Source organism: Microcebus murinus, chromosome 1, assembly GCF_040939455.1.
Source record: "Microcebus murinus isolate Inina chromosome 1, M.murinus_Inina_mat1.0, whole genome shotgun sequence".
Taxonomy (NCBI): Eukaryota; Metazoa; Chordata; class Mammalia; order Primates; family Cheirogaleidae; genus Microcebus; species Microcebus murinus.
The window spans coordinates 92,948,860-92,976,494 of NC_134104.1; the positions used below are offsets into that span (position 1 = coordinate 92,948,860).

At 38.2% G+C, this 27,635-nt stretch overlaps 1 pseudogene; it reads right to left on the minus strand.

The window, feature by feature from the left end:
- The window catches only part of LOC105879163 (EGF-like and EMI domain-containing protein 1), a 551,225-nt pseudogene extending 524,360 nt beyond the window's left edge, over positions 1 to 26,865 (minus strand).
- Between the last annotated feature and the right edge of the window lie 770 nt (positions 26,866 to 27,635).

The following is a 27,635-nucleotide window of genomic DNA, read 5'->3' on the forward strand; positions in this document are numbered from 1 at the left end:
TTAACATACACAGACTACATTAGCTTATTCTTGCCTAATAGTACTTTTGCTGAACTGACACTTGATAGCCTTTAGACATTTTTCCCAAGGTTGCTTTAAAAAAGAGGATTTGCTTCAAAATATTTGTCTAAGGAATTGCTATTAAATCAGTGTTCTTCATTTAAGGTCCCATGTGATTAATCTTCTTTTAAAAAATCTACAAGGAAAAATTAACTCCTAAGTAACCAATTTGCTTTCTTCTTTCAGATAATAATAGTAATGCAACTGATCATATCTTCCTTATCTTGGCTGCAAAGAACTGCAGACCAAAATCTGAAATTAAATGATAACATATATGTTAGACCTTAGGAAGACATACTTAGGTTTTGCTGCTCTGTAGTGCCAATGTTTTCTACTTTTCTTTATACTTTATTTTTTCATTATAGATATTCTTGTAAATGTTTTCAAATTCCTACTAGAACAAAAATTATTTGTGACCCATTAACTAGCCCTATAATTGTATTAGTCCGAATCTGTAAATCCAGCTAACAATATTATAATCAAGACAATATTGTTCCATTGTGTCCACAATGATGTTATTAAGTTTTATTGGATGGCTTTTGAAAATATCATTTATTTCTTACCTGACTTCAGAAATATCTCCACAGTCCCATGAAGATAAGCAAAAGTGGTTGCATCACAACATATGCACATTACTTCTGTAATCTGTAATGTCATTAGTATATAGTCAGAAATCTCAAATTAAGGCTTTCTTACTATCTCCTGACATCCTGAGATTCAATTTCCTCTCACCTATTGTTCTACCCTTTCCACTATAAATCTAATCTAATAACAATCATTTAGTTATGACTTACTATGTACCAGGCACTGTTCTTAGTATCTCTTACACGTAACATCTCACTAAATTCTCACAATCACTGTTATCCAATTTTAGAGATGAGAATACTATGGCTAAGTGAAGTCAAATATCTTATTCAGGGTAGGAAGCAAAGTAGTAGTACTCCTACTAGTAAATGAAAAACTTACAATTTAAACCCAGGAGTTCTAGCTCCAGAGTGCATGCTCTTCATTGCTGTTCTATAATATTTTGCATCTCTTGAATAAAATATGAAATAAGCTTGAATTACGTTTTAAGAGATTAAGTAAAATACTAATAAGAAAGCCCCACTAGCATGACTTACTATATTTTAGAAGAAGAATACCAGCAAAAGTTTTGAAAATAATTTTAATGGCTTCCAAAATAGGGCAGCATTTCATTTTCTTGAGCTGTCTTAAAAGTGAGGCTGCCTGAAGATAAGAAAGAGGAAGACATTCTAAAGGTTCTTTCTTTCTCTGTCACTCTAAATTTTTACACTTTTGGATGAAAAGAGTTTTATGCAAATGATGAGCAATTCCCAAGCCTCTGTTTCTTTAATTCGGTCCTGTGTAATTGTTGAAAATAAGCAAGTATGGTTACTATAGCAGATTATAAAATATTATTACTACTCATATACCATTTTTGTGCAGGGGGCTACAGTACCAATAAAGGGTAATAAAACAGAGAAGGGACATTCTCAAGAGATAAAATTCTTTTGAACATATTTTCAGCAGCCAGGGAAAATACACCAGCACCCAAAGGAATATAAGAAACTTTACACTACATTTAAGCACAAGCACATTTTCTACTTCTTAATTTAAAAAAGGAAAGGATAGCATTAAAATGCGCATACGAATAAACAGGCCATTTATTTACTTCTACTAATTAACATCTCTTGAGATCTCCAGGGTCTCTTAACATTGCTAGGACCTCTCTCAAAGGATGTTCTCCTGGCAGGAGAACCAGCAATTCAAAAACTTGCTGAGTCCAGAGGGAAAAATGTCAGAGAAGAAAAGACACCCTAAAAACAAACATGTTAATTAAAAACATGAGATAAACACCAGCATCTTCCACCTCTACCCACTACTCCTGGGAGGACAGGGGAAATAGTCTTTCTGCTTAAAACTTTTAAAGAGCCAAATTCATATTAATCCTCCAGAAATAGTTAACATTTGCTCCACACAGTAATTATCTTCAAGAAAAACAGCTCATAAAATGAAAGCTAAAGAGCAAGAGTAGCAATGTCCAGTTGCCAAGATTTAAAATACATGAGATTCAATGAATGTCACCCCCAAAAGAGGGTCTGAAAATTCCCTTGGCTATTTCTAGTAGTCTCAATCAAAAAGGAGTAACCTAAGACAGGGAAGAAGAATCCATGAGGAAATGGTCAAGGCCGATAAGAGCACTCAGAAACAGCAGGGGATGGGGGGTGGGGGAGTTGAGGCCGTGACTCGATTATCCAGCAAAACATACTCTTACTAGAAATATCATTCTTTCTGAAAGTTGAAAGTGCAGGGAAGAAGGAAACAGAAAGAGAAGAATCAAAGAAGAAGGATTGGAAAACTGAAAATCATAAGAAAATTTAAGTTGAACAAATCAAGTCAAAGAAAAACATTTTTATGGTACCATTCTCTTAATTTTCCTTATAAAATATATTTATATTTTAAGTGCAGAAGCAATATTACAACTTTAGTATAATGTTAAAGGCATAGTCTTGGGCGGTATCTAAGGAATCGGGTACAGCCTCTGTCACTGATCAGCTGCATGGCTTTGACAAGTTACTTAACTATGCTAAACCTTGGTTTTCTCATCTGTAAAATGTTGATAACAAGAGTAATCAAATGATTACTATTTTTTCATAAATCTATCATCATATACATATTTATGACAAAAATGTTATCTATTATTTTATCTACATAAAATAATTTTTTGTCTATAATCATACAAGAGTAGTTTTCCTGTTGCTATGACTTCAAAAACATAACTTTCAATGCCCGCAAAATCTCTATCAAGTGGATCCATCATGTCCTACTTCTTCATGCAGTAATTTTCCACATATTTTAGATTATTCCTTTAGATGAGAAGAGCTTCCCTAAAAAGGAGTGCTGACTCAACAAAGGGTATATGCTATGCTCTGCTCTGCTCTTTAAACACAAGAAAATAAAGTAGAAATCTAGTTCTGCCTTTTCTAATCAAGGGTGTCCGATTAAGCCAGTATCGATATTTACCATGATCTATAACCAATGTTTTATTTTATGTCATTTTGTAATCTTTACAGAGACTCTTATGGTCTTCAGAAATTATCTTGACTGAATTCCAGATTTCAGATCAATAGTTACTTCATGAGCCATCTTAGGACTCTCAACTTGCTTCACAAACATACCTGCACATACACTATAAGGATGGAATTTCTCTGGAGAACTATTTTCAGCCCCTATCTGAAATCACTAGGCTGTCCAATCAATATGAAATGAAAAATTGCAGCCCAGTGTATTCAGCCGAAATTCAACTATGAGATGTTTATCCGTGGCAGCTTGTATATTGTTTAATGGAGACCTTTATGACAATTTTTTCCATTGCGGTTTGTAATAAATGCAATCAATCAGCAAATATACACAGATTGATCATCTAACCATTTTGAATTGTCTGAAAACTTGGTTGAAGTGCAAAGAAAAATAAGAACTATAATCAATGAAATTGGTAATGCTGGAGGGAAATCAGACTTACATGGTTTAAGTATGCAAGTGTTAAACATGACTTCCTATCTATTTTTTTACTATCCCTTTAGGCCTGCTGTATTAACCTTAAGTCAAAAGTTCACTTGATATTTTTTAAAGAAGCTGTCATTTTTCATATTAATATCTGCTACTTCATATTACTAGCATTCATCTACAAAGATTATATCTACCTTCTGTCATATATAAATCTCATACTAATAACTTCTTGGGTAAATAGCACTGGGATTGTGTTACTCTTGGTTTAACCACAAACTTTTGAAAGGTCATAATATGCAAGATAGAACAAACAAAATCATTTTCAAAATTTATAAAATTCTTGTGCCCATCTGGATTTTACATAAGACTATGCTAAACTATTTCAAGTAAGATAGAAAAGTATAATCCATTTAATAGAGGAAAGGTGAGTGAAATATCAAATGTGGCTTTATTAAAAATATATAAATGTGGTCTTCTTAAATCGTAAACCAAAGCGCTTTACAATGGGGAAAAAAGATATGCAGCAAACAATATACAAACCATCTTTGTAGATACCGTGAATGGAGAACATAAGTCACAGCTCTATATATTCTTAATGACACAAAATTTTAGTGTTCTGGAAAGAACATGGTATAGTAGAATATATCCAGGATTTGGAATCAGAAGATTTTAGGTTTGTATGTAAACTCCATAATTTAACTATGTGGCTTGGTCAAATTCAAAGTTATCCTAATTTCTCTGAAGATTCCTCATCTGTAAATTGGGATTATACCTCTCTACCTCACTGAGTTATGTGATAATTCAATAATGTTTGTAAAAGCACTTGGTAAATTATAAAGTACTCTATGGATTCTAATTATGAATTGTGTTTCTTCAACTTTCTCCGAATGCTGTCAGCATTTCTACTTTAGAAATCAATTTTTCCTACATCTTGTCACAGTCCAGCTCTGAACAAATGCTTTGCAAATATCACACAATTTTCCTTTGTTCCCCAACTCCTGAGGTATAGATGAAGATTAAGGGAGACCACAGTTTCCTTCATGTAGTAGGTGCTTCCTATAGATGTGTAGATTCAATTATAGATTCTGTCTATAGATTTGTTTCCTCAGCAAACATTTTCAGAGGCACTGGGCACAGAGAGATAATCAAGACAAAAACCTTCCGGCTTCACAGTGTTCCTATATTTGATGAAGGGGGTATCTAAATAATCATATATTTATCCAAAAATCTGATAATTAATGAATATGCAAGTGAGTACTATGCACAGGTGCACAGAGAAGAAAGCATTTAAACTCTGCCTTGGGGGAGGGAGTGGAGGTCACAGAAGTCTTCACAAAGAAGAGGACCTTGGAAGGATGAGTCCCTAATATTCCCATTCATGATGGCCTTTCGCACTCCTTCAGAGCACTTAATGATCAGAAATAATTATATGCATTTATACAACCTATTCCCTTGTTAAAGTCAAAGGCCTTTAAGCTTAAGTCTCCTTAAAGCACACATTGTCACCTGCATCTAGGACTATCAGGAAAGAAGTAAATAGGTGTTTGTACAGAGTTAAACATACCTTCCTCTCCACATAAAGGGGTAAAGTGACACCTACTATAGCACTGGCTTTAGGACTGAACTGAGCCAGTTTTAACTTTCTAAACTGAAAGGTCATATAACCTTGGGAAATTCATGTTACCTCACTGATGTTGAGTTTCCTCATCAGAAAAATGGGAGAGTAACATGAGGGACTAGCAAAGTGCCTGGCATATCATAGATGCTGGCTAACTGTGTCTCCCTTTCCCCAAAGCCATCTGAGCTAGCCTTTCCCACAGCATTTAACCAGCATGTCCTGTAACTGCCTGACACTTCCTCAAATGAAGACAGGACCTGCTCCTTATTCATTTTTGTACTCTCGTACCTAGTGTTAGGGGTGATACAGCCTTTTTTGTGATTAATGTCATCAACACTTGAATAGGCACAGAAAATAAATAGATACTATTGTGGAGAATATGCAAAGCAGTATAGCAACATTACATTCATTTATTTATTCAACAAGTATTTATTAACAACTACTACAACATGCTAGGTACTCTTCCAAATGCTGGAAATACAGTAGTGATCAAAACGGACAGAATGTCCTGTCTTCATGGAGTTTACATCCTAATGCAGGAAATGGACAATAAATAAGTAAATAAATAAGCAAAATGCATAGTAGATGAGATCTTTGTAAGTGTTATGAAAAAATAAAATAGGGAAGGGGAAAGGGAGGGTCAAGATCTTAAGGAATTAGAAACTTACAGAGATAGTGACATTTGATCAAATACCTGAAAGAGGTGAAAGATTGAGCTGCTATCTATGGGAAAAGTATTCTTAAGCAGAAAGAACAGCAAACTCCAAAGCCCTGAAGCAGAATTCCTTGCAAGGAGATGAGTGAGCCTGTAGTAGCTGAGCCTGTCAGAGTGCTCAGAGATGAGTTCAGAGAGATCAGCTGGGAATAGGGAGTGGATGCTTGACCACACTAGGCCCTAGGGCCACAGTGAAGACACTGGCTTTCACTCTGAGGGAGGTGGGAACCAATGGAGAGTTTTGAGAAGAGTGAGTGACATGATCTGACATATTTTAACAGAATTACTTCCAGGGCAGGGTGGGGAAAGGGTCAAGGGTATGGGAGGCTAGCTAGGAGGCTGTGTCAATAATCCAGGTAGGAAATGAAGATGGCTTGGAACAGGGTGACCCCAGTGCACATATCAAGGAGTAGTCAAAGTCTGGATACATTTTTAAGGCAGAGCTCACCGTCTGGAATGGAGTGTCACATCACACACTCTCAATGCATCTAACAAAGGTGTGTGTGACACTTTAATAACAATAGATGAAGAAGATTCTATTCCTTCTTTACACACACACACACACAGAATGTTTTCTCCAGGGGACCTGAAATATACTAATTTTCAAAATTTGATAATCCAGTTCCCATAGCAACCATAAATCAGTCTTTTGAAGGACACACAAGGATATTTTGACTGGAAACAATATTCTCTGACCACTGAGAAAAATGAAACTAAAGCCAAATCATAGTAACCCACGACGGCAATGTTTTAAACGTCCCAAGTTCTTTCTCTCCAATGCTAAACTATGCACGCAGTCCGGATGCTAAGGAAATGTTGAATTCGAAGGAGAGCGCTGAGCGCAGCCGGGAGCCTCCCTGCGGCGCCCGTGATTGCCTATCGATTCCGCCCCGCCCCCTCCGTCTCCGCACCGGGGTAGGTCAACAATGCATTTGCACTAGGCATTGGCCATGCTCTTTTGGGCAATCCCATTTCCTAACAACACAGCGCAGCACTTTTTCACAGCATCTTTCGTCTCTTTCAGAATCCAAACGCACATCAACAGAGTTAAATTTCCACACACTTCAACTTCAAATTATTGCAAAAATAACCCGAATCAGGGGAGATTCGAGTCTCCCCTCATTTTGCTCAGAAACAACTCTATTAAGGAATGTGAATGTCTTCCTCTATGCTACTACAGACAGAATATTGGAAACTTCAAAAAATTTTAATATTCATAAACTAGCGATAGAAATGAAATGGACTACGTTGGCTCTAAAGTTCCTAGAAAAGCCGCATCTACAATTTAGTAGGTATGCTTCGACCAGTTACAAACTGACACTTTTGAGTTCCTTGTTGTGAAGTCTGGAATTCACCCAATTAACTAACTAGATTGACAAGAGCATGCATCAAAGGAAAGTTAGAGTTAAATCTAAGATAGAGTTAAATTTAATGTTTTCAAAGACTTAATTCTAAAGTTCCTTGACACAAATTCATGGAATTATTTCTTTGTGTCTCTCTTCTTTGGCTTTCTGGCCTGCTCTATCCCCTGCTGTATTCTCTCTAAAATTTCTCTCTTTGGAAACTCAGTTCATTTTCATCATTTCATGGTGATCCCTCTCAAATGAAGCACCTTTCAGGAATTTCCAAGTAATTGTGCAGCCCAGTATCTCCTGTTCTTGGGCAAACTTGTTCCTTCTGCCAGCTCACTCCTTTCTCCATTCACAATCCAGCCCAGCAATCTCATCACCTGGCAGCTTCCCAACAGATCTCCTAGAGTCTACTTTTTCTCTTGCCCTCTCTGCACCTCTGTACCCTAGTCTACCCTACTTCTGGTCCTCACCATAATTTCCTCCATATCTTGTTTTTATCTCTACATTCTAAAAACAGCAGCCTACAAAGGCATCATGGCTGCCCACTTTTGTCCTTAAAGAGAAGGGGACAAAAGGTTAGAGTCATTGTTGCCCAGTATCACTTAACTAGCCAAAGGGACAGCACACTCTATATTCCAGCCTATTCAAAGTTATTTTAGGTCTTGAAAAATACCAATCTCTTTTATCACTGCAAGGCACCTGACTAATCTCAGCCTACCTTCTAGTTCTCAGCTTTGCCGTCACTTTCTCCCTGGAAGATGCCCTGACCTTTCTGGATGGGCCTTTCTCTATTCTCCTTGTCAGAGCATGGCTGTTTATTTAATTGCTGGTCTCTCTCACTGGATTACAAGCTCTTTGGGCAGATGCCCTACCTGTCCTGACCCCACTGTAATTCTAGCCCCATAGCACATTGTTGGGCACATAGTAGGTGCTCAAAACATATTTTTGAACAAATGAATGAATGAAACTGAAACAAATTTTTCTGTTATCTAGCTTCACATTCCTTTCAGTATACTGTTGTGCCTTTGAAACTAAAAGCATGCAAATAAAAGGTGTTGTCAGAGGCCACATAGAGAATAGCTTGGTCAGCATGACTAGAGAGCAGCCAGCCTACAGGGGGTTCCTGCAGTCAGGAAGCTCCCTGAACTGTGGTCTTACCTGCTGTAAAAGCTACTGAAATGACCTCATATACTTGAGGTCAACACCATGCTTTGCCAATCACCCAGAGATCCTACCACTCCTAAACCAATCTAATACTCTCATGAGACTATTTCAGCTGCAAGAAGGCAGGTTTCCTCTGCTATCTTTACTTCAGAGTCCGCCAGAACACAGGATGTTATGTTATGGCCATTTCTCTTCACACACAGCCTCAGAGTGTAGTTCCTTGACAGTTTACTCAGCTTATGGCCCAGCGCCAGACACAGAATATAGTGAGGAAATCTGATGCATAAATAAGGGGTTCTTTTAATCAGTGCCTGGTTGTTTTCTCTGTGCTGATTGTTCCTCACTTACCTAAAATGCCTCAGATTCACTCATACTTTCCAACAATCACAAACACTCACTCGACTAGGTGTCTCCTTTGACCCCCTACCCTAACTCCTGGACTTCAGTCACACTTCTTGAAAATGTGGTCTCTACTAGCTCAGTCTATTTTCACCTCCTGTTAATTTCTCAGACTACTGCATCAAGATCCTGGCCCCATCCCACCAGGTACACTGGCAAACTTTCATAACAAAAAAGAACACTTTTTAGCTCTTGCTAAAAATGTCTCTTCCTGAGACATTTAATACAGCTCACCTTCCATCTTGAAATTCTGCCTTGATTTTTGACTTTCCTCATACATGTTCTCCTCTACCCCTTTGACAACTTACGCTGTATTCTTCACCAGTTCTTCGTTTATTTCTCTCAATCATTTTAATAATAGAGTAAAGCTAAACTTTAATCTCTTAAACTTTTACAAAGAGCTAGTCCTATCATATACTATAGGAAATTAATTCATTTGCTTCAAACCACCCTATGGCTTAAATATGTCTCATCTCCATGTTATGGATGAGGAACTGAAGGACAGAGGGAATAACTAACTTACCCCACAACGAGGTAGAACTAGGATTTGAAGCCAGACAGCAGAGCTCATCCTTTAACTACTATTCTATTCTGATACTTAAAATGATGAGGGTCTTCAGGGTTCTCTGAATCCACAGATAATACCTGAGTGATCTTATCGCCTTCCTTGGTTTTCATAGTTGTATATCCAGTCACTGCTATTATTATATTATTATTCTAGTCACTGCTTCTGTCCACTTGAATTCCACATACCCATATGAACACATCCAAAACAAACTCATCATCTTTAAAATATTTTCTCAATCTGCTGGCTTCAGAGTTTCCTTCACTTGCAGTAGACGTCACTATGCATCTAGGCACCTAACCCAGAGATAATGATGTCATCCTTTTCCCCACCCACTCTCTTACCTCCCACATCCAACAATCAGCAAGTTCATCAGTTCAACATCTTCCTCTCTAACACTTTAGTTCATATCCTGATCATTTCTTATCACAGCTTAGGGCCTCTTCACATAGCTACCAGAGTGATTTCTCTAAACCACAGCCATTCTCTTTGGCTCCATGGACAGTATTTTCAATGACTTCTCTTTCCTTCAAGATAAAATCCCAACGCTTCAGCGTGGCACACAGATGATGCCTCTTTGATATGCCCTGACTTCTTCTCAAGGCTTGTTCCATCTCATACCCTAATCTCCATGACACTGCATGCTCATTCCTTAGCCCCCTAATCCTCTATACACGCAGCCCTTCTACCTAGATATACTGCATTACTCTCCTTAGCCAGCCACCAATTTTTTTTTCTCACTGTCACTTGCTTCTCCACTTAGGAATATCTATGGCCAAAGAGCCATTCTTACCCCTACATGTACAGCTACAGCCCCCTAAGCTCAATTCTCTATTATGTACCCACCATAATCGTAATTAAGTGTTTCTTTGGGTTTTTTGGTTTGTGTGTTTGTTTGTTTTAGTCATTAGACTGGAGGTTTTTCAGTACAGAGGGCACATCTTTATACTTCTTTGCATTAAATAAGCACCTAACACAGGATCTGCACAAAGTAGGTGCTCAACGAATCTTTGTCAAATGAAATAACAAATGAAACCACAGCTTTTGGAAGCTGGTCCTGCCCTTCCCCCTGAAGTAAGTAGGCTGATGGATACAAAACTAACTGCAATTCAAATAAAAGAAGCAGATGGTTTTAAATCACATCAGCTTCAGCCAGGGAATATACACTTTATGAACTCTTTTCCTTTCAAAACACCTTAAATTATCACTCTCATTATTGATCTTTTCTTCTTAAAAAAAAATCTTTGTTTAAAATGTTTAATCTAATTAGAACAGAATAATAAGAGCTCTATAGCACAGAAATAACTAAAATACAGTAGTACCTCATTGATGTAGCATTATTAAGAAATGAACTGATTCACATAAAATAATTTTATGGATTAATATGTATTTTTCCTCAAAGCATCAGATAACTGTATGTGTGTTTTTTAATACTTACTGGAAGAAAACCATTCTCAAATGTATTATATACTTCTCTATTTTTATAATCAAAGAATATTTTAAAATGTGCTCATGGAATAATAACTGAAAATGATTTTTTAAAAGTAAACCATAGTCCCATTTTGTTAAAACATAAACATATATATTTATATTTACATTTGTATTTATATTATGTAGTTCTTTCAAAATGTTAACAGTGGATATTTCTGGTTGTGAAATTATGAGATATTTTTATTTTGTTATTTTATGTCATTTGTATTTTCTAATCTTTCTATAACACAATGTATAAATTATGTAATAAAATTAGACATATTTTAAAATTAGGACTATAATGACTTTAATATTTTATTGACAAGATAAATCTATCATGATCAAGCTCTGTATTTATTATATTGATATAGAAGCTGATAAAGTGATGCCCTTACCTAACCAATCCAGAATACTAAGCTTTCAGAGTTCTTTGGAATATTTTCTAGTTTCTTCAGCCCCCTCACTATCACTTTACAACCATATCTTGTATTTTACTATCAATTCCTATTTCTAGAAACCTTCTTCTCCTGTTTTCAAATATGTTATTCATAAATTTGCTAAAGTCATGTGAAAAAAAGAGTGCTCCTTTCTTGGAAACTTGAAGTATAAAATCCAGCATTTTTAGAATACAGACTGTAACATCTGTTTTCACTATTGATTTACTGTAATAGTTAAGAATATGTTGGGCTTTGGAATGTGATTCGGTTCTTAGCTTCACAAGAACCAGCTATGTGACCTTGGACAAGCTACTCAACTTTTCTGAGCCTCAGTTTTCTCATCGATAAATAGGGAGAGCAGCAACCATTATATAGGTTTATGATGATTAAATGAGATAAGGTAAATACTCCTCAGAGAATTTAAAACAATAGCAAGCATCCAATAATTTGTTGTTATTTATGCTGTTGTTATTGTAAACTTCTTGATTCTCAATTGTTTTCCAGGAACACTAGTTGCTTAGTATCCCTGAGAGACTGGTTTCAGGACCCCCATGGATGCTAAATTCTGTTGATGCACAAGTCCCTCACATAGTAGTATATAGTCCCTAATGGCATAGTATTTGCATATAACCTATGCACATCCTCCCCTATACTTTAAATCATCTTTAGATTCCTTATAACACCTAATACAATATAAATGCTATTATGCAAGTAGTTGTTATACTGTAGTTTCTAATTTTTATTATTTTATTGTTGTATTATAGTTTTTTTTAATTATTTTTGATCTGCCATTGGTTATATCCATGGGATATAGAACTCACAGATACAAAGGGCCAACTGTATAGAGGCTATCAGATAACTGTGTTCTAGGTAAGCAAAATATTTTTATATGCAAGCAACTGGTTACAGCAGTAAGAGTAGCCTAAAAACTCAGGTTAATCTCACTATTGGGAATAGAAAAAAAAGATGATAAACTTGTTAAAGTATTTAGCAGTTTACAGTTCATCTGATATCCAATAAATTATATGCACATAAGGAGAAACGCAACACAAGAATAAAACTCTAAATCACTAAGTCTGAAGAAACCATGCTTATGACCCATTTGTTCTTGAATATTCTTATGTCAGTCAATTTGGAGCAAGGTTGTAAGATTGGAGCCCATGTAGTATGGACAGCTTTCCCCCCCCCCCAGCTCTGAGATACTTCAAGAACCTTTAAGTAAATAAAATTATCTTTGTTTTTTATTTGATCATCACTGGAAGATTAAATAATAGCAAGCCAGACAGAGTGCACAATGACACATTTTTACTGAAATACAAACGAACCATAAAGGTTCTTATCAAAAACAAAGTTTGGTAGCACTTGTGGCTCAAAAGCGGCCTTACAAAGTTGTCTTCAGTTGGCTCTTGTCAGTTATATATTACAGGTTAAAAAACAATTTCAGAAGCAAACAATTTTTGAAAGTATTTTTTCCTAAGGAAAAGTGATAGATGTTCATTATACAAAAGTTCGCCAAAACTGAGAACTGTAGAAGAAAGAATAAAAATAATCCACAATTCACCACCAAGAGATAAACACTATTAAAATATTTTGATGCATTCCCCTCCCTTTGTGCTTATTGTCTTTATATTTATACATTTAAATATAAAATCATGCTGTTATAGGCATTTGTATCCTGCCTCTTCTTTGACTTATTATAATATAAGCATTTTATAGGACATTAAAATTCTTTGTAAACATCATTTTTAATAGCTGCATAAATGTTCCATTGTAAGGATATACCATAATTTACCTAGCTGTTTCCTCATTCTTGGACATTTAGGTTGTTTCCAATTTTTTCTTCTTTGCTAAGACACAGAAATTTTAAAGATGGTTTTTAAGAGAAAACAAGTTTATTTCATAGGCAAATGAAGTACTCAGTGAAAGAGACAGTGATGATATGTTGGTGTAATGGATTCACCGCTAGCCGCAGGTTCAATCAGAATAGGCATTTATCTTTCCTTCAAGCAATAATTCATTTTAATTCAGACTTTCCATTCCTAGCTGCTTCCTCACAAATGTGTTTCCCATCTCACACAATTGCAAAGACTCAGCCATAAAGCTCACTTTTTTGACACGTGGCATTTAATTTGTCTGTAGGTCAAAAGCCCTACTATCTCTTGTTGCCACACTGAATGAGGCAGGAAGCCTAACTTATGATGGAACCTCCCCACATGGAACCCTCTTCCTTTGTGAGAATATTTACCTCTTCCTCAAGTTCAATTCTTGGCCAGGCTGTCAGATGCAAAAGTGCCTTCCCTGGGCTGCTGGGGTCCTTTAAAATTAACTTTTATCCCAGACCCTTAGCTCTCTTGAAGTGTCTACCTCCGTGGGGACCAGAACTCTCTATCAAAGAGCTCCACCCCATCATAAGAGGATCTCTATTTCCTTCAGAACAGACCTCTTTTCTCTACACTAGAAAGCCATGCCAGAAACATAAACGCCCCACCTATGTCTCCAGATGAAGAGCTTAAATGTTAAGATAATTGAAGTAGTCACAGCAAGAAGCAAAGCCTTGGGGAAGCTATTAATAATGCATCATGTGGTCATGCAGATTTCACATACTAAAGAGAATATTATAAGCATATTTAATATGAAATACAAGGACTACAGTAAAGTGAGTTAGGCATCTCAGTTGACTCTCCTTGGAACCTAATAGTTTACCAGAATCTTAACATCTATATCTCTATCACAAATGCAGTCTAAAGTAAAAGTACAATAATAGCTTGTTAGGGTCAAAATGGGGATTTCACAGGACAAATAGAATAAAATTCATGAAAAAATGAATAGGAAAGTTTGTGAGGCAGAGGAGAATGGAAGACTTCAAAGCCCACTTCTATTAATATTGAAACTGGTACCAGGGGTCCAGCTGATTGAACCTAACTAGATACTTCACCCTTCAAAAAATAAGCACACTCTCCGGAATAAGACATCATAAAAAGTAAGTGAGAGTGGGACCAATAAAGGCTTATACTCATGCAAAGAAAATTAAATTGGATTGAATAAAATATCTAAATTATAGCAAATGGTATTTTCTGCCTTATCCCTATCCCTAAATAATGACTTTTCAATACCAGAGGCATAGTACAATTATACAATTTTTGTTGTTCAGATTAAATAGATGCAATAATATAGGAATTCTTTGTCATGTTGCCTGGCATGGAGACCTAATAGATTTCAACTGGTTCTGTTTCTTTTATACAGAAACAATGGGCTTAATAGAATGATAACAGAACTTGTTTTCATGCATTACCTTTAATGAATCATCTAGTCTCTATTTTCTGATCATTAAGATGTAAACTTTTTTAAGTTATAGAATAATTCATTCTTTTTTAGGTTTTTGTTTCTTTTTTACTTTTGATAAGGTATGTTACAAAATGTTGGGATTTCAGATAAAGATGCTCATTAATATTATGATAAACTTATTTTGTTTTAAGGACACATAAAGCTGAATTTTCCTTGCTTTATAACAACCAATATCTAGAATTTAAACAAATAAAAATAGGTGGGTACTTCCTTGTATCATGTTCCACATTTTATAAAAGAATTCTGTTTAAATAAGTAAACTTTTAAAAGTCTAAATTACTATTTAAAAAGTAGTATATTATCAGTGCCTAGTTTTAATTCAACAATTATTGGGTTCACACTTTTCCCTCAATGAAATTAGAACCTAGCTAGAGAAATAATATGGGCAATAAAATAAAAGTTGGCAGGAAATGCTGAAAGGGACTCTAAAAGACACAAGGATTCAGATGAGGGAGAAAGGGAACAGCTTTCTGGTGGGAATGGAATTGGAATGGGGCAATGCAACACCTACCTTCAGGCAGACTTAGCCACTACAATGAATCTCTAGGTTGTTCAATGAAGCAAAAAGAAAAAAAATATCTAGAGTCTTCACAACTATCACTAGGTCATTAGCATAGACTATGAACTTTCTGGTCCTTTAAATTTTAATGACCTGAGCCCTTTAAAGGTGGCACTTAGAGCAATTTTAAATGTAAAACAATTAAAATGTTAATGGGGTTTCTACTGTAAATAGATTTATGAAAGAAGAGGAATGCTGACTGCCTTGTTTCCTGGCCCAGACTTCTTACTGTCAGTTAAATTCTAGCACGCATCTGGGGGATGGTCATGATGGAGACTCAGACTTTTGGGGGGAGGGGGGAAATGGGCATTTATTGAAACCTTAAAATCTGTACCCCCATAATATGCCGAAATAAAAAAAAAAATTCTAGCACAATTTGCTTTACAGAAGGTGTATACTTTTCAGTGGCTGATGCCTATGGTGTTTCTTATATCAAAATTAATTTTAGTATTGCATATAATATGCTTAAAGCCCAATACAATACTATTCTGTATTAAAATTGGCTAATGTGTATTGCTGTGTTTTGAGTTTCTACTTGTTTTATTTTACATGTGTTATTCCAGTACATTTAAAGAAAACCCATGTTCATTTTTGCTCATCCAAATACTGAGAAGGTTCAAAAGTTCAAAAGATAAGAAGTGGTTCTCAGCATGAGTAAACTGAGAAATGCATTGGAAAATAAATTTTTGATATCAAGATACATTTCCAGTTTATTCACGCTGAGAATTATTTTCTTATCTTGGACTTTGTAAGTTGGGATAGCCAAATTTTGTTTAAACTCCATAATAAACAAAGAAGCAATACAATTTGACTATTATTTTATTTTTATGTTCTTTTTTCACGTTTATTGAGGTATGATTCATAAATAAAATTGTATAAAATTAAAGTGTATAATAGGATGCTGTGATGTATATATTATATGGTGAAATGATTACCATAATCAAGTTAGTGGACACATTAGTCACCTCTCTAGTTACCTTTTTTCCCTGTGGTGAGAACATTTAAGATCTACTCTCTTAGCAAGTTCCAAATCTACAATACAGTATTATTAACTATAGTCATCATTCTGTACACTAGACCCCCACATATACTTTCGTTTATAAACCAAAATAAAATAAAAATATGCAGGTCCTACAACCGAATATTAGTGCTTTGAGCTTCAGAAAAAAAAACAACAAAAAACTATTCAAAATTATGTTGCTTTATCCTGGTCAGCATCCACTACACTAACCCATGAAAATCGCTTTCATAACAATTTAGAGAAATTAATCCTCAAGTCTCCTGGGATTTGCCTCTTCTCTCAAGAGTAAAACCCACTAAAGCTCAGAATTACTGTCAATTCTTAATTAACCACATCAGTGAGGGGAACATTAAACACCAGTGAAAACTGTTCACTAAGGAGTGACAGAAAACATTTTCCAGATCATGAGCTGACAAGCCACATAATTTATATACTACAAGGAGCTGATTTTACAAAGAGTTGGCAGGAAGTGCCTTTACTAATTCCAAACACATCCTCATTGTTATCACATGGTTATCACAAATAGATTTTTTTAAAAGACACTACAGATCTCCAGATACCTATATCAAACAAAAATGTCAGTTGAGATTGCTGAGACAGACAAACATGCAATTTATCCTATCTGATAGGAAGTATAGCACCTGGAAGTATTTGTGAATAGGTGACTTTTGTGCTGGGCCTGAGAGATTGGCCTGGAAGAGATGGAAGAGGCCGTCAGTTCATAACAAAGGCACCATGCAAAAATGTGCATTTGGGAACCCGAGTATCCTGATGAGAGTCGAGCAGCAAATGCATGGAGACAATGATGGCAACACCACTCACCCGCAGTGGGTATCATCCCCAGAAGACACTCTGGCCTCCAACAGCCTCCAAAGCCTTGCATGCTCCACTCTCTTCCCGTAAATGAATACTCTTTTGACCTGAATCCTATCTTGCCTTCAAATGCCATCACTTCCATGAAGCCTTCCATGATTTCCTCTCATGAATTTATTTTCTCCTTTCTTGATTACAGTACTACTTTGGTCTAACTCCTTTACTAACTCCTAACTCCTCTCCTCCTTAGGTCCTTTTTCACCTGTCCTCCTCTCACATACTATAATTTCCAGATTTACTTCTTCAGTAATCTTTTTTCCTCACTTTTTATGTATATACTTGTTTCCTACCACTTCAACATCCCAACAGAGCTCTAGGCTGGACTACCGCCATGAGCCTCAGACCCTTATGGGAAGCTTCTCTAGAATGTCTCCAACTGAGGTCTCACACACATACAGATACCCACATGGTCACTGCTGAACTCATCTTCTTCTCCTGAGGCTCCTCCTTCTCTTGTGTTTCTAATTATATCCTCCTTCTCATCCCCTTACCTTCATGCATTTATCAACTCCTCTTGATATTAATCTTTCAGATCCATTCCTTCCTTTTATCACCACCACTATTGGTTATTAGATTCACACCATTCTCCCGATGACTGATAGAACCTCCTAATAGGAACTCCTGCCTCTGGCTCCTCCCTCCCCAGACCCTCCTTTATTCAAGAACACAAATCTGATGAGGTTATTCCCCTTCCCTCAGTCACTCTCTTCTTGGTTCCATTACAAAATCCAAAGTTCTCACCTTGACATACAAGGCCCTTCCTGAGCTAGCCCTTTTCAGCTGCCCTAAACTTATCTTTTCCTATGGTCTTATACAGATTCTTAACTCCAGTCATACCATTAAGAAAACGATTTATGGTTTTCCTAAAGGGGAGACTTTGCTGCCTTCTTACACATGTTCTTCTCACCAACTGGAGAACAAAAGCACCACACAGAAAAGTGGAATGTATTTGGGGACCATCATCACCACCTTTACAACTATCTAACCTCTACTCAAAGAGTCAGCTTAAGAAAAACAAACTATTGAAAATCTATCCTGAGGTCCAGTATTCTTTCTTCCCTACAACTGGGTGATGTGTTCCATTTCTGTCAATTTTGTATTGGTAGGCTCTGGTCTGTCTGTTGGTCTCTCCTCAGGTCTATGAGTTCCTTAAAAAAATGACCATCTTACTCCCTTCTGTATCCCCAATGCCTAGCAAAGTACTTAACACTGAATAAATGTTTATTAAATGGAAGTAACAAGAAAAGAAATCAGCCACATATTGAGTAATTGAGTTAGTGATTTTATTTCAGTGACAGTGAAGAAAAGATGCATACTTGGAATTTGAATATAGCCTCTTCACCAAGCTCGCTAAACCACTGTGTTCATCTAGTTCAAACATGTTCCTATGTACTTTTAAAAAAATGGAAAAACCAAGTGCTGAGTTCAACAAAAGAGAATGAGACTAGATTTAAGCCTTAGCAAACGGATGCTGCAAAACTGGGGAAGAAAAATATTAGGGATGTAGGGGGACAGTTTTTCATGATCTCTCACATTTATCTTGTGAAGAAGACTTGACAGATTTTTTCTGGAGGGATGTTTGTATAGCAAACAGCCTTGGAGGATGGAGAGAGTGTCTTCTGCCAGGGGTGAGAGCACAGTTATTTCCTGAGCAGGATAATAAAGCTAATTCTCCCTCAAAGAACAAGGGTTGGGCAGGTTTGCTAGCAAGCCTCTCTTATAAGACTGGAGGTTCTCTAAGCTCCAGGTTCCTCACTTGTGACACAAACTCACTGTGTGCACAGTATCCATTTGGGCCACTTGTCACTGCCCCCATGGAACTTATCAGTGAGCCAGGGACAAGGAAGCTGATGCAAACATGAAGCTCATGCTGCCTGCTATGGACTAATGGACTAATAAAGTCATTTGTCTATGATCCAGGAATCTCATGTCCTCTGCCCGCAACTATGAACTATGGTAGACTAACTTATTACTTCAAAAGCAATAATCTTAGACTGCTCACAGTTCTTGACTAGGAGAAGGGGACTAAAGACAATTTTTTTTTTTTTTTTGCAATCACACAAGAGGTGGTTTATTTTCTGGCTAGCCAGGGTCCAAGCCCCAAAGCACCAACACAGTGGCCACTCTCGCAGGCAAGGACCCCGACCGGAACAACGGTATGCCTTTTATCCCCATGGTGCACAAGCTGCACAAGCTGACTACGCATGGATCATGAGTTGACCTTTAAAATGATTGGCTGCCCACTATTGCCTTTTGAAATAATTGGCGGGTTGGTTGCCCTCTATTGCCTGATGGGCCAGTCGCCCGTGCTTCAATGACCTCATCCCATAACTCCCCATACAGCGGCGTAGCAAGCAAGCATTGACCAGAAGCAAAAGTTTGTGGTTAGCTCATTGCCCCACCCAAGTAAATTCCCGACAATTGGAAGAATCCTTCTGCCCTACAAATTCCTCTGCCCTTCCTCTGCCCTACATTCCCCCCTTTCTCTAGGTAGCAGACGAGCACTCTTGCTCGTCCTCAAGGTCTCTTAGGTGCTCGAGTTCTATAGCACTTGACCGTAGCTGCTGATATTGTTGCAATACTAGTAGCTGGACAGTGTTTATCCGTTCTTTTACAAAAGCTACTAGTCTATTAATTACACATGGCGCAAAAGTAAGGACTAAGATTAGCATAATGAGTGGGCCTAGTAGGGTGGATAGTAGCGTTGTTAACCAGGGGGAACTGTTAAACCAAGACTCAAACCAACCTGCTTGCTGTTCATATTCCCGTTTGCAGTGGGCAAGCCCTTCCCTGACCTTAACAAACATTTATAAAATTGAATAATGTCAGATTGATAAGGCCTTGAATACAATGTAGTAGTTAAGTGCACAGATTCTAGAGTCAGACACCCTGGGTTCATATCCTAGCTTCACTACTTTTTAACTACATGATCACTCTTGTGAACTTCATATGCAGTCTCTCCAGAAAACCTTAACTTTCCTGGACTTCAATTTGCTCATCATAAAATATTGATACTAATATTACCTTCTGATAGGATTGTTTTGAGGATTATATGAGTTTAAAGATGTAAAGTACTTAAATTATTCCTGACACATAATAAGTGCCATTTAAGAATAACAGTATGATGCCTAAACCTTATTCTAGAGTTTTTAAGAAAGGAAATAGTCTTCCTAGGTCTTTGCTTTAGAAATCAACTTTGATAAAAATTAAATGGTACATATAATAAAAATAAAGAAGATTCAGAAGATATAAAAGAAAAGATAAACTGAGAGATAAATATAATAATCTAAGAGTAAAAATAGCATGACTAGGCTTAAGTGTTGGCATCAGGAATTTCATTGTGGTTGTTTACAGCATTTAGCAAGTGATAAGAATATAAATATTAACTTATATTTATCTAATTGCTATATCCAAAAGCCTTTTCACAATCATTTCACCTAATATAACTAAGGCTCATAATATATTTTATGTTTGTCATAATATATTATGGATTAATATATTATGACAAACATACAATTTCAAATATGACATAAGGGAAAAGGGAAGATGCACAAAGTTCCTATAGAAGGAGATAATGATGCCTAGAGATGGTCTATGGACATCTGAAATCCATGGAGATGATACATCTATAGTTGAAAATGCAAGTCTGTAGCTCCAAAGAGATTAGAGCTAGATGTACCTATCTGAGTGTCATCAGAATAATGCATAGGATGAAAGCCAGAGAAAAGAAAGAGACAAACCAGGTTACAAGTGAATAATGGAAAGAGAAATGAAGACAGAAGATGGGAGAATGCAGGGTCCAGTGGAGGAGAAGAACTACAGATGATACTAAGTGGACAAAGGAAAAGCACAAGGAAAGATGTGGAAAAGCAGAAAACAGGAATAGCTAGTAATGCCATATGCTACAGAAAAAGGAGAGTAGCCTCTGAGAACGAAGTTTAGCAGAGAAGGCTAGACTGCAGTGGCTCAAATGAATAATGATTAAAAAAAAGAAAGAAAGAAAGCAGCAACCCTGAGCTATTTTTGAGCAAGTGAAGGTGAAGGAGAGAAGAGGAAAGGTTAGGAGAGATCTGCATATAGACAAGACATATTATAGACACAGACTAGAGACAGATGTAGAAAGGGAGACTTGGATACATTTAGGAAAAGAGAGAAATACCAGCATGAAGAATTGTAAATAAAAGAAAGAAACAAAATGATGGATATTAAAAAAATTTAAAAGATGCAGTCTGGAACACACAAGGAAGGGATTACCTTGAAACAGGAGTTGAAAATTTATTTCTATGAAACGCAGAATAAAGAAGAGAATAAACATGTAAATAATGCTAAAACAGGATAGAGACACTGAGGAAATTCTTATAATAAAATGTCAAGTTCATCAACAAAGTATGGATTGGAGTTGACTGATAAAACTATTCGGCAAATGTTTGGGTCTACTTGGGGGAACAGGAAAAAGAACAGCTACTACTGAATATAAGAACAGAACCAGACCAAGTAAAAAGGTCAGGGAGGATGGTAGTTTAAGAGCATACAAAGGAGGGGTCAAGGATAAAGGGACCACCACAGAGTGTGGTGATTTGGAATAGGGCTCTGGAGCTAGACAGGATGGGTCCAAAGCCCACCCCACCACTTCTAAGTTATGAAACTTCAGGCAAGTTACCTAACCTCTCTATGCCTCACTTTCCTCAACTGAAAAATAAAAAAATAAATGATAGAATCATCTACCTCATATAATTGCTGCTAGGATTAAAGAGATTAATAAATACAAACTGCTAAAAATAGTGTTCTAACCATAGTCAGTGTACCACAGCCTTCTCTTCTCAAATTCACTTTATGCTCATTTAATGTGGCTGATTTCTAAAGAAAAAAATAAATCATTTTTAACTAATTTACATTAGTGAGTAAATGACAGACCCCAGATCATACTTATTTATAAATTGAAAAGGTGATTGTTATCAGCTCCAGATATCTCTAGGTCACTCATGCTATGATCTGAATATTTGTTTCCCCCTAAAATTCATATGCAGAAATTCTAATCTCCAAGGTCATGGTATTAGGAAGTAGGGCCTTTAGGAGGTGATTACACCATGAAAGGGGAACCCTCATGAAAGATTAGTGTAGGCCTAAGGGAAAAAATTTGCCCCTTCCACCACGTGAGCACACATCTGTGTCTATGGACAGGAAACAAGCTCTACCAGACATTGAATCTGTTAGTGCCTTGATCTTGGATTTCTCAGTCTCCAGAACTGTAAGAAAAAAATGTTGTTTAAAAGCCACCCAGTTTATGGCATTTTGTTATAGCAGCCCAAATAGACCAAGACAGCTCCATTTCAGGCTCTATCATAAGTAAAAACAAAGCAAAACAAAACAAAACACAAACTCTGGCGTTGTATGGGCAACAGACAACTCTGTCAACTGTCCTTCACTATTCCAGATTATTTTCATACCTTCTTTATTTGCTTTATTTCTAAATCCATTAGTTCTTCATAAAACCTACATCTCTGCCATTCCCACCACAGAAAGCTAAGGTGAAACATAGTTCTATGTATGTATGTTGGGGGAGAGAGGTGCACAAATAGTAACATATCAGTCATATTTTAGATTTGTATGTCAAAACTACCTGTACCAGTATCCACCTTAGGGGATGGATATGAAATATCCTACACAGTTTAGGTGACCACTGAGTCACAAAATGGCCACATGTTTTAAAAATGTCCTCCAGGTATCAGAGAAATCTAAGTTTCCCAAGTCCCAGAAGCTTAAATTATTAATACTTCTGCCATCCCCAACCGCCCCCACCACCAGACAGCAGCCTGTTAGGAACCAGGCGGGCATCATGGCCTGAGTTCTGCCACCACCCCTGAACCCCCCCTCCAACCCCCGTCCCCATGGAAAAATTGTCTTCCAGGAACCTTAGGAACTGGGCTGCACAGCAGGAGGTGAGCAGCAGGTGACCTAGCAAAGCTTCATCTGTATTTACAGCCAGCCCCCATCACTCACAACACCGTCTGAGCTCCACCTTCCCTTTTACCCCCCTCTCCCATCTGTGGAAAAATTGTCTTCCATGAAACTGGTTCCTGGTGCCAAAAAGGCTGAATCTAGATCTGCCTTTATTAATTTCTGCTAAGCATAGCATCTCCAACTCTTCTAAGTTTACTACTTTTCATCATGTTACATAAAATAATTATGCAAGTGTTTACAAGGGTACATTACAAAGGATAAATTTTAATAGAGTACATTACAGCCAGTCATTTTCTTTTGACGTCTCAAAGATCCGGAGTAGAGTTTATTTCCTCCTATTTAATCTTTTAGAAAACATTTACAGAGTACCATTAACATAAGTAAACTCTTCAATATCCCTTTATCAAAATGCCATCACCAGTTACTACTCTCCAATTTTTAATGCACTTGTCAGGATACCTTTTCCCACTCCACAAAACCCAGTTTAAGCCTACCTTATCATTTTAATATTTAAGCACACCTACAGCCATGAGAGACCAGGAGAATTTCTTATGAAGAGTCTGAGTGAAGAGGAGAGAAATCAAATAGATCTTCCTTATAAGGAACTATCCTACCCATTGCAAGACAACTAGCAACCCATTGCCCTGTATACCCAGCACCAAATACCAATAGAACCCTATAGCTATGGCAACAATCAAAAAAGGGCACACAGGTTCCTCAATACCCAGTAGGTAGAAGGTACCAGCACTACCCCCATTGAGAAAGCTTGGAAGTGATTAAAAAGAACTTTTTAAAAACAGAGGCTGGGTCTGGATGTTTGAAATGGGCCAATATGTTAATAAGTCCAGCCCTAGAATCAAACTGCCTGGGTCCAGATCCTCTGAATTCTTGGAATGTGAACTTAACCTTACTGTGTCTCTTTCTTCATCATGAAATATGTATGAAAATATTGCCTACCGCATAAGGCATTTCCAGGATTAAATGAAGTAATACATGTAAAGTAACTAGAAATTTGCCTGGCATCTAAGTAAGAATTTAAACGGATTAATTGCTACCCGTGATTTCCAATGCCTACTTACAGAGTAGATACTTAGGCACTCTTTGTGGAATACTGATTATATGAATCTGTTTAACCTTAGTTATTCAAGATTTTCTAAATGTGATAAAACAAAATCATCAGACAGATCAATTGTCATTAGAGTTGGAATATTTGAATGTCATATATTTTTTGCTTTGTTAATAAAATTTCCTTTGAAAATGAGCTTACCTACAGAGCTATGCACCATCAACACAATGCATTAAATTTAGGCTGAGCATTCATTAGCTGCACGTTCATTTCTTATTTTCAGTGGTCACCCCAGCTCCAAAATCTGCTCAAGTACAAGATCGGCTACATAAAACTTTTACCTGTGTTAATGACCTATAAGTGCCAGTCAGTAAGATGATGCATTCTCATTAGTGGTCTTCACCTCATTAGAAGCCTGTGCTCACTGATAATGGACCTCAGAGGTCAATAAAAATCTCAGCAAGAATTCTCTTTAATTTAATAGATGGACAGGTGTGTGGAAGCCAAGTGCTGTCTATACATGGTTGCATTGCATATGCCTAAAACAATTGCAAATGCATCTGCTGAAACCTAGCACTAAATCCCAACATGTTCCCTGTTGAGGAAACCATCATTAACTCTAATACCAGGGAGGACTAAATACTATTGGATTGGATTTTTCCCATCCAGATTTCAGAAACTATTAAGAGTCATCAGACTGATCACAATAACTTCCTGAAAAAAGTATCTCTATTAAACAATTAAGAGTTTATATATTTTAATATCCAATCTCCTCTCACCTGATAAATAAATAAGCTGCAGTAGCAGCCTCCTTAAGTGAAAAGATATACAATGTCATCCCTCCAGTCTTTTCAACAAAAGAGTCAATATTGAAACATGAGGTAAAACACTTAATGTTAAAAAGTGATGTAGGTATTCCTGTTATTTCTCAGTGCCTCTCCAAAGGGATTAGTCAGTCTCAGTGTGCATGGGTGATTCTGTGGCTACCTAATAAGCCAAACCAGGATCCACTTAAATAATGTGACTTGTAAAGGTAAAAGTATGGCTACTCTGCAAGCTTGCTAAAAGGCAGTTTCTAAGAAACGAAGGTTTATGCCGACACAAGTATGCAAAGTGAGATGTGTTTTCTGAGATAAGCTGAAGAGGAAAAGTCTAAATCAACCTCCACTTCAAAATAAGCAAGACACATCTTATCAATCAAGAGAAACCACATACCCAGAAACTCCTGGCATTTCTGCCAAATACATATTTACAAACTATGTATGCAAGAAGTTGTGCTATGCTACAGACACTCTGGCCATGTCTTAAGATTTATACTTAGTGACAACTGCAGTAACCAGGTAGCAAATTGAATCTCACATGAGAGGAATGAAATATAGAAATGTAAAGTGAATCTTAAAACAGAATTTTTCTTACAGGAAAAAGTAAAGCTCCAGAAATGTATAGATGGCCTGTGTACTTATCTAAGCAATTTTTATATAATAAAATATTTACATTTCAGAAAAGCAAAAATGAAGCAAAGAAGCATCAGAGTGGCAAAAATGTCTAAATGTTCAAAATACTCTGGTGTCTATTCATAACCCCTCAAGAGCAGAAATCAAAAGGCAGAATTAGATCCAGCTGCTCTCTCAGGGGTTTGATGATGATCACACTGATGCTACAGAATTCAGTGTAAACTTCTCTAGCCAGTCAAGACGGTCTAGCAATTTGTAGACTTAGACTTCCCGTGAGCTCCTGACTAAGCTTGACACACTGACCAAGAATTAATATCTCCTAGACTTCATGATTTCTAATCTGGAAACACAACCGTGCCCATCCTCAGACAATGCGTTTCAGTCACCCTCCTAACTCTTCGGTTCTCACTTCGGCAGATAAGATGGGGTTTGCCTTTCTAATCAAACCTGTGGAATAATGCACTCCTTTGAATTAGGTGATACTTCTAAAAAAAATACATATGCACGAACTCATTGGTCTCTGGAAAGAAGAAAATGTCAAGAAACTCACTATTCGACAAGATTTCATTCACAATCCTTTCACAAATTGGCTCTTGTCATTAGCCAATTACTCTTCCAAACAGAAAATTAATTGAAATACACACACACACACACACACACACGTACACACACCCGCACACACACACACCCAAACCTGGAAAGAAATATGTCAGACTGAGAAAGTATCAGTTTGGTGGAAAGCACACGGCCCGCTCGCGGTTTCTGCTCCGGGGCTGGCGCTACCCGAGGACGCGCTGGGCACCGCGTTCCCGCCGTGCTCTGCCCGGGACAGCCCGCAGACCCCTCAGGTGCCTGCCGGCACCTTAAGTCCTCTCTCTCCTCCCCGGTACGGTCTGCGGTGTCCGCAGCGGGTCCGGGGTGGGGCGGGGGCGCCGGGCGCCTGCTCTCTCCAAGCATTCCGGAGCGCGCGGGCGCCACTTACATGCCCGGCCGGAGCTGTAGGGCGCTTCCTGGCGGCCGGCCGGCAACCACCCAAGCACAGAAGCACCAGAGCCACAGTCGCGAGGTCATCTCGGCGAGGCCAAGCGGCTCCGGCAGCCGCCCCAGCTGCGCGCCGCGCGCCGTTCTGGCTCTGCGAGTCCGAACCCGGCGCAGAAGTTGGGCTCGCCGGGCAGAAGTTGGTGTGCAGGGCTCGCGGGACCTGCGAGGCGCGTCTCCCTGCGGGGGGAGAGGTGGCAGCTCTGCCCCGCCAGGCGTCTCGAGCTTCTGGGAACGCTGGAGGAGCGGCTGGGCGAGCCCCCGAGGCGTAATGACCGCCGAGCTGCGCGCCCCTGCTCCGCCGGGAGCGACTGCATCAGAGTGAGCCCAGCGGTCCCACAGCCCCCGCAGCCCCGATGCCATGGAAACGCGCTCGCCGCCCTCCCACCCCGGCCCCTCCGGAGCGCTTAAAGAGACAGCCCAGCTGCCACCGCGGGCTCCATGCGCCGCTGGGCGTCCCCCACATCCCGCGCCCTCCTCACCCCCTCCTCTCCACCCGAGCGCGCGGGGAAGCAGCAAGGCGGGGCTGGACGCTGGGGGCTGGAAAGGCAGGTGGGACGCGAGAAAAGGGAGCTTTGCTCAATACTCCGCCTAACTCTGCTCCCCATCTCTTCTCACCCACCTGCCCCCCAACACACACACCCAAATCCCCCCAAAGAGGCGAAGCAGACCTGGCTTTCCCCTCATACACCAACCTGCTCACGACCAAACCAGCTGTGCACCTGCCACACGCAGAGACCAAAAGAAGGCTGACTTTTGATTCTCTCTCTCTTTCTGCTCGCTCCCCACTCCGAGTGTGGGGAGTCGGTCAGAACGCCAGGCTGAGGGAGGTGTGTTTGAAGTGGGAACCAAATGGCAGTTGATTGAGTGAAATCTGCCAAATCGACAGTGGCAGGACACTTCGCCCTCTCTTCCAGAAACACTCGTTACTCAAATGGGATAATGTCCCTTCGTTTTATTTGGCTACCATCTCAGCCCCTGTAGACACCCGAGTTGCTAGGCGGAGCCAACCCTTTACAAACTTACTC